Source organism: Acipenser ruthenus, chromosome 2 (genome assembly GCF_902713425.1).
Source record: "Acipenser ruthenus chromosome 2, fAciRut3.2 maternal haplotype, whole genome shotgun sequence".
Lineage (NCBI taxonomy): Eukaryota > Metazoa > Chordata > Actinopteri > Acipenseriformes > Acipenseridae > Acipenser > Acipenser ruthenus.
The window spans coordinates 109,463,636-109,478,875 of record NC_081190.1 but is presented as its reverse complement, the minus strand read 5'-3'; the positions used below and the strand labels follow the sequence as shown (position 1 = coordinate 109,478,875).

The following is a 15,240-nucleotide window of genomic DNA, read 5'->3' as shown; positions in this document are numbered from 1 at the left end:
TACTCAGCATTGAATCTATCTGGAATGTTCTGGAAAATAGGTAAATTTCAAAATATCACTGTCCTGGTGTCACAAAGACGGCCGGAGTGGGTGGCGTCAGACCAGAAACAGGAACACAAACGACAGAGAGATGTGGAGTTTGGTGGAGCTGAGCGAATGCTTTCGCTCAGCATTTAATGAATAAACAGACAGAAAATAAACGGTTGTAACAAAACACAGGACACGGCACTTGCGCCAAAATAAATAGACAAACAAAACGTACTAAACACTTAACAAACGGTGGATGCACAGACAAACGAACAAACACGGTGAGTGAAAACACTATTTTTACTATTATTATTCTAACAATTATTATCTTTACCTCCGTCTCCAATCCCGTTCTCCACTCACCGAACACCTAACCCCGACTGCATGCTACGTGTCTCTATATATACTGTTGTGCTGGGATTCAATTACTAATTAATTATTCACTTGAATCCCAGCACGTGAATTAATTCTGTGCAACCCCGTGCTCACATACTACATTTAACCAGCACGTGAAGTGATTTGTGCTCTCCTCGTGCCTAAATACAAATCTACACTTTTTAAATATACGTGAAACACAGACCCGTTTATATCCCGTGTACCAATCTATACACCAACATTAACACACGCACGCAACATACAAATGCACACAGGGACGGGGCACATTGCCACACCTGGTCACAAAAGCAAAGTTTGTGGGGAATAATAGCCATTTTCTATACTTTTGAGGCATAAGCAATTAGGAAATAACACTTACTACCCAGGAACCAAAAAAAAAAAAAAAAAAATTGTTACACGGTGATCAGGCATAGATAAGGAAAACTAGCGTAGCATACACTGAGGCAGAAAATCGGTAAAAATAATAATAATAATAATAAAATCAGCTAGGTACATTTTTGAAAGAATTATTATTTTTTTTCAATAATATGCCCACTTGCATTTTTAAGATTGGCATATAATCGACATGTTTTCGTATTTTGCCATTTCTTTGTAACATTATTAGGCTGTATATAAATTTGACATGTCTGGTGTATTGAAACTTCGCGCCAAACAGACATGTTCGCTCTCGTTCTCATTGGTCAGTTTCCCCAGTTACTCTGTGTAGTTCCAGAATTGGATCCAGCATCTGTTTGTGATCCGGAATTCGGATCTGATCCCATTTTTTTGTTCTCGTCAGTGCAACCAACCCCTGGAGCAGCGGATAGTCCCGTATATTATTTAGTGGACGGTTTGGTACTGTACATACTCAAAGATGAAACGAAGAAACCAATCTGTAACGCATTTCTTTCAGAAGAAGCCAACTCTGGGTACGAATGTTTAGTGATTGTATTTCTTATATTAATATTGTTTTTCTGCTGACAGTCCTGTGCAATATGTGATGTTTCGCTGCGATACGTTTTCATATATCAGTGTTTTTCTTGCGCAATGGCAACGCCGTCCCCCTCCCCCGATATAACGATTCATAGCTGTTAATTTTTAGTACTTTTCATGTGTTGTATTTGATGCCATGGTCTAGTATTATTGGAGGTAATTCTATTTATAAATTTACTGTTTGACAACAGCATTTTCTTTTTAAAAGTTATGTTCCAAATGTTATCGTTAGAGAAAAAAAATCCAAGGAAGTACTGTTTTAATACTGATTTTTATTTATTTAACAGCTTGTTCAGTGGTAACAACGCACTGGATACTGAAGTAAACTGCAGCTACGTTCCAGCAGGAATGTGACAGCGCGCCTCGTTCACCCTTGACCTCTGTACACCAGAAGCAGTTTAAAGTATATTTACCTAAATTTATAGCAACATTGTCTGTGTTGATGATTATACAGTATATGATGTGTATTGGTTTTGTTGTCAAACAAACAAACAAACAAACAAAAAAAAGCATTGCATGTTTTTTGCTCCGCCCCAAGTGTAAAACCAAAAATTCTCCGACATCATATAGACAATCCGTGTTTTCCACAGCAAACGGATTCCTCGGATCCCTGTTAATGACGAGAAAGTGTTTAACTGAGTGCATCCTTTCGATATGTTTGATTGGTCTCGCAGCAGTATGGTAAAAATAGACTGAATGGCCTTGCCCTGCTATATGTCCACAGAGACATGTCCCAGGAAGAAGTGTTACAGCGTTTCGATAGATCAGACCATAGGAGGATTGGCAATCTCTATTTAAAGTAAATCCTTTTAAATCAGTGTTTTTAATCGTGGCATCATACAGTCTCAGCAGTCCGATCAGTCTTAGCACTAGTATCAGCAATCTTACCAATCCCAGCATTGTCAGCACCAGTCTCACCAGTCCAGCAGTGTCAGCACCAGTCTCACCAGTCCAGCAGTGTCAGCACCAGTCTCACCAGTCCAGCAGTGGCAACATCAGTCTCACAGTCCAGCAGTGGTAGCACTAGTCTCACCAATCCAGCAGTGTCAGCACCAGTCTCACCAGTCCAGCAGTGGCAACATCAGTCTCACCAGTCCAGCAGTGGCAGCACCAGTCTCACCAGTCCAGCAGTGGCAGCATCAGTCTCACCAGTCCAGCAGTGGCAGCACCAGTCTCACCAGTCCAGCAGTGGCAGTACCAGTCTTACCAGTCCCAGCAGTGGCAGCACCAGTATTGCCAGTCCCAGCAGTAGCAGCACCAGTCCTAGCAGTGTCAGCACCAGTCTTACCAGTCACAGCAGTGTCAGCACCAGTCCCAGCAGTGTCAGCACCAGTCTTACCAGTCCAGCGGTGGCAGCACCAGTCTTACCAGTCCCAGCAGTAGCAGCACCAGTCTCACCAGTCCAGCAGTGGCAGCACCAGTCTTACCAGTCCCAGCAGTGGCAGCACCAGTCTTACCAGTCCCAGCAGTGGCAACATCAGTCTCACCAGTCCAGCAGTGGCAGCACCAGTCTTACCAGTCCCAGCAGTGGCAGCAGCAGTCTTACCAGTGCAAGCAGTAGCAGCACCAGTCCCAGCAGTGGCAGTACCAGTCCAGCAGTAGCAGCACCAGTCTTATCAGTTCTTGTTGTAGCATCAGTGTCACCAGTTTCAGCATTAACTTCAGTAGCAGTGAACCAAACGCATGTCTCAATGAAAGGATAAACCCATCTACTTATTTGTATTTATAAGTTCTATTCTTCTTGTCCTTTTAATATCACATATTTCTAACAGTGTGAATAGAGTCATTTAAGGTTGGTGTTGTTTTTGTTGGGAGATTTGTTTAAAAAAATATGTGTCATGAAATTTCAAACATCATCTAAGGTGGACTGTACTATTAACATGTATTTCATTTACTGTACTATTAAAATGTATTTCATTTTATCTAGGGTATGACATACACATATCTTTGTAAATTTGCCATGTTTGTAATTATGTAATGATGGAATTGATTGATGTTTAAATTGTTTGTATTTAAGGTATTTTTTCTTCCGTTGCTTGTACTCTCTGATGAAGGCAAAGCTGGCCGAAATGTCAGAGTACTCTTTTTTATGTAACAATTAATAAAATATTGCCTTTTACATTGTGAGTGTTGCGCTTTTCTGCTGTTTTTATATGTATTTCCAGCAGACATTTATAAACACCTTCTTCTTCTTCTTCTTCTTCTTCTTCTTCTTCTTCTTCTTCTAATTGTAATATCTGTGCTTTCTAAATAAACATACATTTGCAATCACACTGTTTACAATGTTTGTAATCACTTATGTCATGGTAGAACATGGGAAACCATTTGTCAGGGCTGGATATGCTGTGTATTGTAGCCGTGAGAAATGGTTTCCCTTGATTTCTTCTCAAAAGTCACATTATATGCTTATAGGCTATGCAGTGTTTATAAATGCCTGCTGACATGTCAGGAGTGGAGAGATACATGGAGAGTGGCATCATGCATTTATAAACACTGCCTAGCCTATAAGCCTATAATGTGACTTTTGTATAAGCCTATAATGTGACTTTTGTATTACTTGTATTGTAACGCTTGAAATGTTTTTGCTTACGATTGTAAGTCGCCCTGGATAAGGGCGTCTGCTAAGAAATAAATAATAATAATAATAATAATAATAATTAAGAAACCAAGGGGCAATACACAGCATATCCAGCCCTGAAAAATGGTCTCCCCATGTTCTACCATGACATACAATATAAGTGATTCCAAAAATTGTAAGCAGTGTGATGGCATACTTAGGTTTATTTAGAAAGCGTAGATATTACAATAATAATAATAATAATAATAATAATAATAATAATAATAATAATAATAATAATGTGTTTATAAATGTCTGCTGGAAACAGAAGAAATGCGCAACACTCACGATGTAGGACACTATTTTATTAAATGTTAGATAAAAAAGAGAGTACTCTGACGTTTCGGCCAGCTTTGCCTTCATCAGAGAGTACAAGTAACTGAAGAAAAAATACCTTAAATACAAAAAATTCGAACATCAGTCAATTACATCATTACAACATGGCAAATTTACAAATATGTACTCCTCATGAAAGAGCACGTATTTATACAAGCATGTGTTTTATTGGATTGACAGCTCTGGGCGTTTATTTAGAAAGAGCAGATATTACAATAAATAATAATAATAATAATAATAATAATAATAATAATAATAATAATAATAATAAGTTGCATTGCTGCCTTGTTGATTTAATGCGATCATTAATTTACAACGTCCATGCTTTTTAACTTACTCTTTCAATGTTACGTTGTGTATTTTTGGTGCATTATTAAAAATAAATAAATAAATAAATAAAGTTTGAAGTTCAGTGCGTGCTTATCTCAGGAGCAGCTGATCAATGGCAGTAGCGGCTGAATCGCCGTGAACCCGCTTTGACAAGATCAGCAGAGCACGTGTAGTGACTGGAAAAAGATAGGTCTGCACATGCGCACAATTAGCAGGGTCACTGAATTCTATGGGGAACCGAATTTGATACTACACCTGGTTACACAGGGATCGCAGACTCAGCGTTTGATTTAGCAGCCTGGTGCTTGTAGATGCTTCAGAGAGTTGGTCTGCAGTTCAGTACAAATATTGGGGAAGCTGAGAAGACTGAGTTGAAATGGTTTCGTTTGTTGGCTGAAAAGTCTGGGGGTTTCAGTGGCTCGCGGCCTTAAATAACACTGAGTGCGGAAGAATCTGAGAGGAAACTGACTTTCTTTAGCTGAGCAACATTTATGGTTTTTGAATGATCTTATGGACGAAAGGTAAAAGGTACGCATTTTCTTTCCCCATTCAGGTCAGTAAAATCATAATCATTAACAGCAATAAAGGACGGTTGTAAATCGTGAGTTGTATTGATGCTGTAGCTATTGCTTGCTCGAAACGAAACAAGCAAACGCATTTTTAGATGCCTTATAAAGTCATGTCTTAATTCGTTTCCGTTTTGAAGTGACCGCTGTGCTTGCTCACTGTAATACAGTAGCTACTTTGTTTCGCTGAAACTAAAGTTACTGAATAAAATACACGATGCAAGAACACTGGAGGAGAGCTATACTGTTACTACTGGGGCATTCATATAAACAGTATAGTTTTTGTTTTGTTTTTTAAAAATCAGGAAATATATACATTGCATTTTGAAGAATAGTTTTCATTGTACGTCTGCTTTTTTAATTAATGTATTTTTTTTTTTTTAACAAAGCGGTTGTTTACGGAAGCTCAGCGCCACAAATAAACAATGTGTATTGCTTACTTTGCAATAATTATTGCGTTCTGCTTGCTGGCTAGTTAGTCTACCAAGTAAACCGTGATTCGTTTAGTTGAATTTTGAACGAGTCTAAAAAAATGCAAATAATAATAATAATAATAATCCTGTCAAAATTGAGCATCTTGACTGAAGGCGCGTTCACACGCATGAGAATTAAGTTTACGCCACTATTTACGAATTATCTAAACTTGGTACAAAAAATAAATCAAAAATATAAATTTTACATCTTCATAAGTAAAATAGCAGTACTAAACTTTCTCATGTTATTAGCTTGTTAGAAAAAAAGTTTCTTAAATAAAATAACAGTACAAAAAACGTATTTTTTTTAAACAAACCTTTTTTTAGTAAACAATAAATACTAGTGAATGGGTAGAAAAGTTTAACTTACAACATGTAAACAAATCAAGGTACTTTTGCCATCCTTATATGTACAGTGGATACACAATATCTGCTATAGGTAATGCAAATGTTTAAAAAAAATAACATTGGAATATTGCAACATTATGCTGTCGTTTTCCGTCAAGTGGAGAGGCGACATCATATCATTTAATAGTTTTATAGATAACTGTTTTCTCTGTTTTCTGTTTTGAACACGGTGTGTTCAATAAACAGAGCGCTCTCTCGTGGCGCCACATAACATATGTTAGCAGTTATTGAACTGTTAGGCGTGAGCAGTTTCTCAATAGCAGAGAAGAAATTGCTGTATTTTGCTTGCTTCTAGTGAGTTCTGCAATTTTTGTATTTTTTTAATGTAGTGACTACTGTGTATTTGTTTTTAATGCAAAGTTAATGACACCTTTTTTTTGGTTTAGCATCTTGAGCCGCGAGTCAGATTTGTCAAGTTATAAATAGTGCATGTTTCCTTTTCTAATAAAATCGTCGCTTACCATACAAATACCATAATCAGTTTTAAAAAGCCAAAATGACAACAAAAAATATTACTTATTTATCACACATGTGTTGGTCATATAAATACATATTCTAAAAAAATCAATTTGCAGCTACTGCACTGATAATGCAGGTTGGCCATTTTGAACCTTCAGCATGGCAGCGCTGAGCTTGACTTGCTACTGTTATGTAGCGCACTCTGCGTGTGCATCATTTAATAGAAAGCGCCACATAAGGCGGAGCGCTGTGCTTATTGAACGTACCCCTGGGGCCTGTTTCACAAAAGTCCTGTGATTGCGATGAGATTGCGAAATACAGTAGCTGATCTCAAGGCCGGGGCGGAGCACTGTCAAAGCAGGCCGCTGTGACAGCCAGTCCCCATGGGAGGCCTACCAAGCGAAGTTTAAGATGGCAGCACTTGCTAATGAATGGGGACCCATAGAGAAAGCTAGGCAGCTGGCAGCTGCACTAGATGGGGAAGCGCTGCAGGTCCTGCTGAACCAGATGAGGAAGCGCTGCAGGTCCTGCTGAACCTGAGCGCCAAAGAGATGCCCAGCTATGATGATTTAGCTATTGCGCTGGAATGTCGGTTTGGGAGAGTGGAGCCTGCTGTCGGGTTGCACCAACTCTTGGACAGCGGCTACCGCAAGCCAGGGGAGAAACTGGGTGTGCTGATGGCTGACGTGAGATATCAAGAGGACCTGGCCGTGGAGGCGTTCATCCGAAGCCTGACTCCTGTTGCGCTGTGCCAACAGGTCCAACTCGCTGCTCCAAACTCTGAAGCTCGCCCATTCATAAGCCGAATGGGTGGAGGCAGTGCTCGGGGAAGGCGAGGGTAGTCGGACTCCTGGGGAAGATCAAGAAGTAGAAACGAAGCCTACCCACCAGCAGCCAGAGGCCCACCAAGCTCAGGCCTATGAAGAGCCTGCTTGGTCCACTGAGGTCGTTAACCTTATTAGGGCTGCCCTTTCGCCACCATTCCATGTGCCTGAGCCCCACATGCGGCTGTGTTGGAACTGCGGTAAATCGGGAGCCAGTGGAGTGATCAGGAGTAGCATGGGAGAAGCGAGACAGAGAAGACCAGGCGAGCAGCGGAGTTCTGGATGAGCTGGAGCGGACGGTTGGCAGACGCAGGGAGGCCAGCCAGGAGGAAGTTGCAGTAGTCTAGGCAGGAGAGTACTGTACAGTTTTGTATATTTGTATTCCACCAAGACTGAGAAAATTCTCAGTGAAAAAAAACATTGCATAAACCTGGGTATCTGAGGACAAAATGGGCATTTAACAGTAAGGCTATCTAACACCAGACAGGGCTCTGTAATAATAATAATAAAGACTACAGCTCTTAAAATGTGACTAGAAACCTTGGTAATTTCCCCATGCATAAACACTGAATACAATCTACTAAATCATGACATATTAATCTAGATCACCTACTGTCATGTCACAGTCAAGAATTCGTTAACTTAAACTTCTTTTATTTAAAGCTATATATAGAAACGTTTTTTTCATACAGATAGTGTCTAACAGCAAGCCATAGCTGTGTCAATAAAATTGACAGGTCCCTTTGATCGACATTCTACTGTTTTAGCATATCTCCCTTCTTTTTGAGCTATTGAATATGCTCTTTTAAGGGCCCTTTCATACCTAGTCCTTTCCTAAAGAACTGATTTAGGATTCACTTCAATACAAACTAAAATGTTGCCATTTTGCTTCGATTTAGTTTCACACCGAGGTAACTCAAGTACTGTACCACTTTACTGGGTTCTTCACGTAATATAAACCACTGTTCAATACAGTGAATGTATATACTGCATATAATATAAACCGCTGTTCAATACAATGAATGTATTGTATATAATAAACCGCTGTTCAATACAGTGAATGTATTGTATATAATAAACCGCTGTTCAATACAGTGAATGTATTGTATATAATAAACCGTTCAATACAGTGAATGTATGTGTTTTGGTAAAAGTCTGAATACGGTCAATCTTAAGTTTAGCCGGTAAATGTCAACATTTACCAAGTAAAGTGGTAAATGTCTTAAATTGTGATTTACCAAGGCTTATTGGTAATTGTAGGTATCTATTCTTGAATAATGTATTGTTGAAGAATGCAGACACAGTCCCAGAGACAGAGAGAGAATGAATTCTAACAAGTTTGATTTTGCACTGCCTGACTCTGAGGGGGGAAACAAATTAGAGGTCCCCCTGAATTGAGCCGAGACCATCTTTTCCTGTACCCTCATTTGGTGCATACTAAATAACTGAACTCTAGTGCGAATTTCACCAAACTAACTACCGGTAGGTATGAAAGGGCCCTTAAATATGGTGTCAGAAATTGCACATACTCTTTATATATATATTATTATATATATATATATATATATATATATATGCTCTGAGCACACTCTTAAACTCAGGGGAGACGTTTAAGAAGGACAGAGATGTTTTAAACTCCTGTAAGTGGTTTTGTTCGTGCACTGGGCGGGCTATATGTCCAGACAACTTTTTAATATTCAAGAAAATCACACAGACTAATTTCATTGTGAAGTTTTAATGAATCAGAGCAGTAGTAGTGCTCTTTTCGGTTTATTAAATGCTTTAAAAATTGATCAAGTGGTTGCAAGCCACTTTGGATCCCTGCTAATAGGCAGCCTGGGCGATTCCAGTGCCTTTACCGGTTTAACAGCATTAATACTTAAATACAGTAATACAAATGGTTATCATATGCTTAGCCTTCAGGCTATAAAATGCAAAAAACTAAAGCGCCCACTGCTACGTTCTAGAACATTCAATATATCACTCTCTACAGCTAAAATATAAATCCTATACCTTATAGCAGTGCATCAATATAAAAGAGATATTAAATTCAAATATATGCTTACCTTCAAGTATATTGAAGTGTAGTGTAGGATATAGTGAAAATTAAGAACTGTCTTCAAAAGGCAGAGACTTGACTTTGACCAAATAGCTATCTGTTTTTCAGAGATATTCAGAGCATGGACCACACAACTTGTAGTTAGCATGTCATGTGATACTTGACTGGGGTTTTACCTTGGTTTTTATAAGATTTTCCCTCCATTAAATACATCAGGAGTCCCAATTAAATCTGATCATCAATCTGTTTTGACAGTTCTTATCTTTTGAGTTAGATATATTCTAGAAGGATCCGATCAACTCTTTTTTTTTTTTTTAACTAATTGAATGTGAACTCGTGGTTCACTGTCTTCCATCCCTCCTTTCCCTAAAATTAGGTGAACAAATACAATACAGTATATGTTTATATATGAGAGATGTTTTTAATATGTAACACCAGATCTATTTAATTATATTAACCTGGGTCAAAAATATATATGGCCCTCTTAGCTGCATATTATGTTACCTTTTCAGTGTGTTGTCAGTGGGTCAGTTTAACTTCATATACAAATGTGTGTTAACAAAGTATTTGACAAAGAGTGTAGGGGTTTATCATAAGCCTTTGAATAAGACCACTAAGCATACAGTGGCAAGTCCAGTTATTTTCATTTAAATTTAAGCTATAATGAAACATGTTAAATATAATAGCCTTGTATTAACTTGTACTATGCTTGGACCAAGCCTGACCTCTGTCTCTGTTTCTAAAAATTCACCTGCACAAGCAGGTTTCAGACACCCCGTTTACTTGCCAAGCTTAGTGTTTTAATTCATATGAAACTCCACTGTAAGCACTTTTCCAAATTCATCGCATGAAGTCATTTTTGGCTGATTTCAAGACACACCTGGACCGGTATCTTTTCAGATAATAAGAAAAAGCTTACATTCTAACTTTTATAACTCGGCTCTCATTATTTTCTTATAATATAATGAGATACATACTCTTGTCTTTCTTAAAGCACCTTCCGTTGGTTATCATTCAAGGTTGGCAAATCCCGCTTTTAAGAGCCAACACCAAATCCTGCTTTGACGTGCCAAAGACTAAGCTTTATTTTTTGAAGGTCTAATGCCCTTCCAGAATTCTACTGTGTGTCTGAGACAAACATTTAATTATTTCACTTTTAAACTCTACAGTTTCCCTGTAAATAAATACCTTTGTTTCTTACTGCAGTAAAACCTTTATATAAACTAAACATTTATATTCTTTAGTTTAATTGATATTGTAATGTCTAAAAGACTTTTTGTTTAGTTGGAGAAACTGAACTAAATTAAATTAAATGAACCTTATCTCAAATGTGTCTTAATAATTTTTTAGTAGTAGTTTTTTAATAGTTTACAATACTGTCAACGCCATGCTTCTGTTATAATAAACTTTTAATATGTTCTTTCAACAGTTTATTTCCAATTCAGATACTTCAATAATTTTATTTTACTCAATTGCTCTGTTATGAAGTAATTTAAGCTTTTAAGGGAAGGTCCAGTTATTTATATCTAAATACATGCTATCATTAATATATTAGAATGCCGTAATGTTATAGTGACTGTACTAAGGGACATTCACTGTTAATACAAAATCCAGTTAAAGCAGGTTTTAAGACAACCTCTGCTTTTTGCCAATTTTAGGGTTGATTAATATGAAACACTATCGTAAGCATTTTCCAATACTCTATTTTAAACCAATATCTAACTTAACGTATTAACACGTCCTATCTTTCCATTCTCATCTCTTCTGTTACATGTAGAAAATTATTATTGTAATATAAACTCCTATCTTCTGTTATCCGAAAGGTATTTTGTTTGTTAATATTAACAAGATCGCTCATTATAGAGAGGATCTTGGCTGTTAAATCGCTGATCAACAGAAAAAATCCCCGCTTCATCAACCAACACCAGTGAGTCATCTTCAACACTGCCTGTACTACAGGCAGGTAAGGATGAGGTTACTAATCGGTTCACTGTATATATAAAGTTACAGTTTATACTTTAAATTATGTTATAACATGTTGTTCTAATTCCGATACGTCAATATAGCGATCTCTTATAAACTGCAATTCTATTTTACTTCATTGATATACACAAGGCAAGAGGCAAATTTTTAATTAGGCACCACCTTAGCAGCAAATGCAACCTTGAATATTAAAACTTAGACATTACATTTACTTAATGTTATTATATTAGGTTTCTTATTTAAATACTTTTTTTTTTTTAACAATAATCAAACCTAGTTCGATTGCTTCTAGCATATTAACTGTGATCCGTAGATTGTTCCATTCTGCTCTCGCTGGATCAGAATGTTTTGAGACTCTAAAGGGGCGTTCACACCAGAGGTGGCACGGCAAAGCAATTATTTTCAATGAAAGCTGTCACGCGCAGCTGCAGAGGGAAGCGGCACCACAGTGCGGGAAAATATTTTCAACTTTTGCCACGTGGCGCCATGACGTAAACTACCAGCAACCAATCAGGAAGTAGGAGGCTGCTTTGCAAGGAAGAAATACAAAAAAATACAAAATAAATACAACGGAGGAAAAGCTTGTGCTTCTGATTTTTGTTTTTCCAGAGTTGTATAACACAACATTAAATAGGTTTGAAACCTGCCTTCATCAAACCGGAGCTCCTGTATCAGCCGATGACATTCGCTGTACCTTTTTCTTTTCTTGAGGATGTCACGGACCCACAGCGATCATGTAGATTTTCTTTCTTTCTCCGGTAGAGCAGGGTGATTGCAATTCTCTTTTTTTGTTTGCTGTTCATTGTTCCAGGTATTGTGTTGTCAGATGCACAGTACCATTTATTGCCACGTTTACAGTTTCCCCCCCAAAAGTTAGATATGATGGGATGGTAGTAGTTGCATTTTTTAATCATGTGTATAATGCTCAATAATACCAATGTATAATGACGCCTTTAACTCACACTGTCTTTGCCTATACCCAGCAAACCAGACAAAACTCACAAAGAAAAAGAAAATATCTCAATTTTTAAAAGCAAAACAACACAATTGCCTGATATTTTGGGTAATTGTGGGGAGATTTTGATGGTATGTGGGTGGGGTTGAAATTAGGTTTTATAAAAAAAATATATAATGCTAAGCTGTGTGTCTTCTCTATAAAGAGTTTTCCCTTCCTGCTGGCATTTACTGTTTGTTGCTTGTACATGCAGACCGCCGGTGACTTTCCCCTGCTGCGTTCGGTGTGAACCGTGATCTGCGGCGACTGCAGAGCGATGCGCATGGAGGTGGCATGCGCGCCACGTCTGGTATGAACGCCCCTTGAGTCTAATTAAAAAAGATGCTTTTGCCTGATAAGGGAGGTTTTGAACTTTCAGCAGGTCAGTCTGACCTTCAACGCAATTAACTTCTCCACACAGGCCTTGCACAGATCTGCTAATAATATTTTCTACTGGTTTTAAATTCGGTAAAACACATTAGTCATTTCAACATTTGTTGCAGTTTTACAGATATTCAATTTGTATTCCAAAGATCAGCCTGCTTCCAGTAGCTGTGACAGTCTTGGGTCAGTTTCTGCTCACAGGTGTGGGTGACAGTCTTTAAAAGTCTGATATCTGCAAAAAGTTAAATCTTGTTAGCAGGGCTCCCATCTCTACATTCCCATTCCCATCGTCAGTGGGCAAACACATTTTAACTGAATCTGGGTCCAACAAAGAACCGCACACCCTTGGAACCGAGGCCTTCCATGCAAAAGGATCTAATGACTTATAGCACAAAAGGGACGTGCCAGAACCATCTGTGACAATGGCCTTTACTTTTGTGTTTAACATAATCATTTTTTTAAAATTTTGTTTTAACAAACCGTGCCTAACTGGACTTTGGGGTAGACTGACCTTGGTTCAACAGCAACTAAGGGATTATTTTGCCTCTATCTCCAATCTAACAACCTTCCCTGTAGCGTTAAGGTGACTTCATGATTCTTCCACTCCATTGTTCTGCTTTGGTATTTCAGCTGGCAGTGGTGCTATGGAAGAAGGTGGTTGGTCTGGAAATGTTATTGCTGGCTCATCAGCTTCTGGTACATTAATTACTGCAAGGGTTCACTGTCTCACAGGTCTTGACTTGCCTCATTTTCACTGTGAGACAGCAGGACAAACTTAAAAAATGTAGCTCCATTGTGTCTGCAACTTATGACGTTGGCATTTCACACTTGCGTCTATTGAAAGCTGTTGTAGTAGGTGTGTGTGTCTGTTAGGTTAGTGGAATAACTCCTGAAAACATACATTTTTGCTTTTAGCTGTATAGCTTTGTTTCTTAATATATTGCTGTCAGTACCCGATAATCCTGTTCTGCTTCCATGATATACATTGATTGCATCATTATCTTAAATGTTGTTCACCTGGAATGTCACAGTTTATTTAAGGTGGACTATTGTTTGTTTATACCTGATTTCAGTATGTCCCAAGATTTCGCTTAATATCTTAATGGCTGAGCAAAACTGCTTTTAAAAGTTGTATACTGTGGTTAGGTTTGCAAGGCAATAATAAGCTGTTCCTTGTGACTGATGTATTTAAACTAGCGTTCTGTAAAGGAACTGTATGATTAGGCAATGGTATAGTAAGCAAACTTGTTAAATTTGCAGGCGACACAAAAATAGGAGGAGTGGCAAACACTGTTGCAGCAGCAAAGGTCATTCAAAATGATCTAGACAGCATTCAGAACTGGGCAGACACATGGCAAATTAAATTTAATAGAGAAAAGTGTAAAGTACTGCACGCAGGCAATAAATGTGCATTATAAATATCATATGGGAGATACTGAAATTTGAAGAAGGAATCTATGAAAAAGACCTTGGAGTTTATGTTGACTCAGAAATGTCTTCATCTAGACAATGTGGGGAAGCTATAAAAAAAGGCCAACAAGATGCTCGGATATATTGTGAGAAGTGTTGAATTTAAATCCAGGGAAGTAATGTTAAAATTTTACATTGCATTAGTAAGACCTCACCTAGAATATTGTGTTCAGTTCTGGTCACCTTGTTACAAAAAGTATATTGCTGCTTTAGAAAGAGTGCAAAGAAGAACAACCGGAATTATCCTGGGTTTAAAAGGCATGGTGTATGCAGACAGGCTAAAAGAAATGAATCTATTCAGTCTTGAACAAAGAAGACTACACGGTGATCTGATTCAAGCATTCAAAATCCTAAAAAGTATAGACAATGTCGACCCAGGGGACTTTTTTGATCTGAAAAAAGAAACAAGGACCAGGGGTCACAAATGGAGAGTAGATAAAGGGGCATTTAGAACAGAAAATAGGAGGCACTTTTTTACACAGAGAATTGTGAGGGTCTGGAACCAACTCCCCAGTAATGTTGTTGAAGCTGACACCCTGGGATCCTTCAAGAAGCTGCTTGATAAAATTCTGGGATCAATAAGCTACTAACAACCAAACGAGCAAGACGGGCTGAATGGCCTCCTCCTTTGTAAACTTTCTTATGTTCTTAAATATCTTGTGAAGTGCACATTTGTTTTGCTCAAACCCCAAGTGAAAGCATCAGAAACTTAAAGTACCACAAGCCTTTTTAAATGTTAGGAGTCCTAATTGTTAAGGTTATGCTGTGATGTCTTAAAAGGCTGTTGGCATTAACCTATGGTATACCCACAACAAATCACCCTTTTTATGTGATGAAAGCTTTAATATTCTCAGCAAATAGACACATCTTATTGCGATACATTTTCACTTCATGAATATTTCATTCATGTACCTGCTAGATAAAACAAAGCAGACATTGCAA

At 38.0% G+C, this 15,240-nt stretch overlaps 1 protein-coding gene across 4 annotated transcripts in view; it reads left to right on the top strand.

Annotated features, from left to right (window-relative positions):
- The first annotated feature begins 4,812 nt into the window (after positions 1 to 4,812).
- Positions 4,813 to 15,240, top strand: part of LOC117408733 (phospholipid-transporting ATPase VD-like) — a 34,197-nt gene continuing 23,769 nt past the window's right edge. For 2 of the 4 annotated variants that reach the window (XM_059006344.1, XM_059006333.1), the window contains exon 1: positions 4,813 to 5,206. The gene's annotated coding sequence lies outside the window, so the exon portion shown is untranslated. Of the gene's footprint in view, positions 5,207 to 12,658; positions 12,755 to 15,240 lie in introns of all 4 variants that reach the window. The other 2 variants (XM_059006337.1, XM_059006340.1) reach the window with 2 other exon arrangements.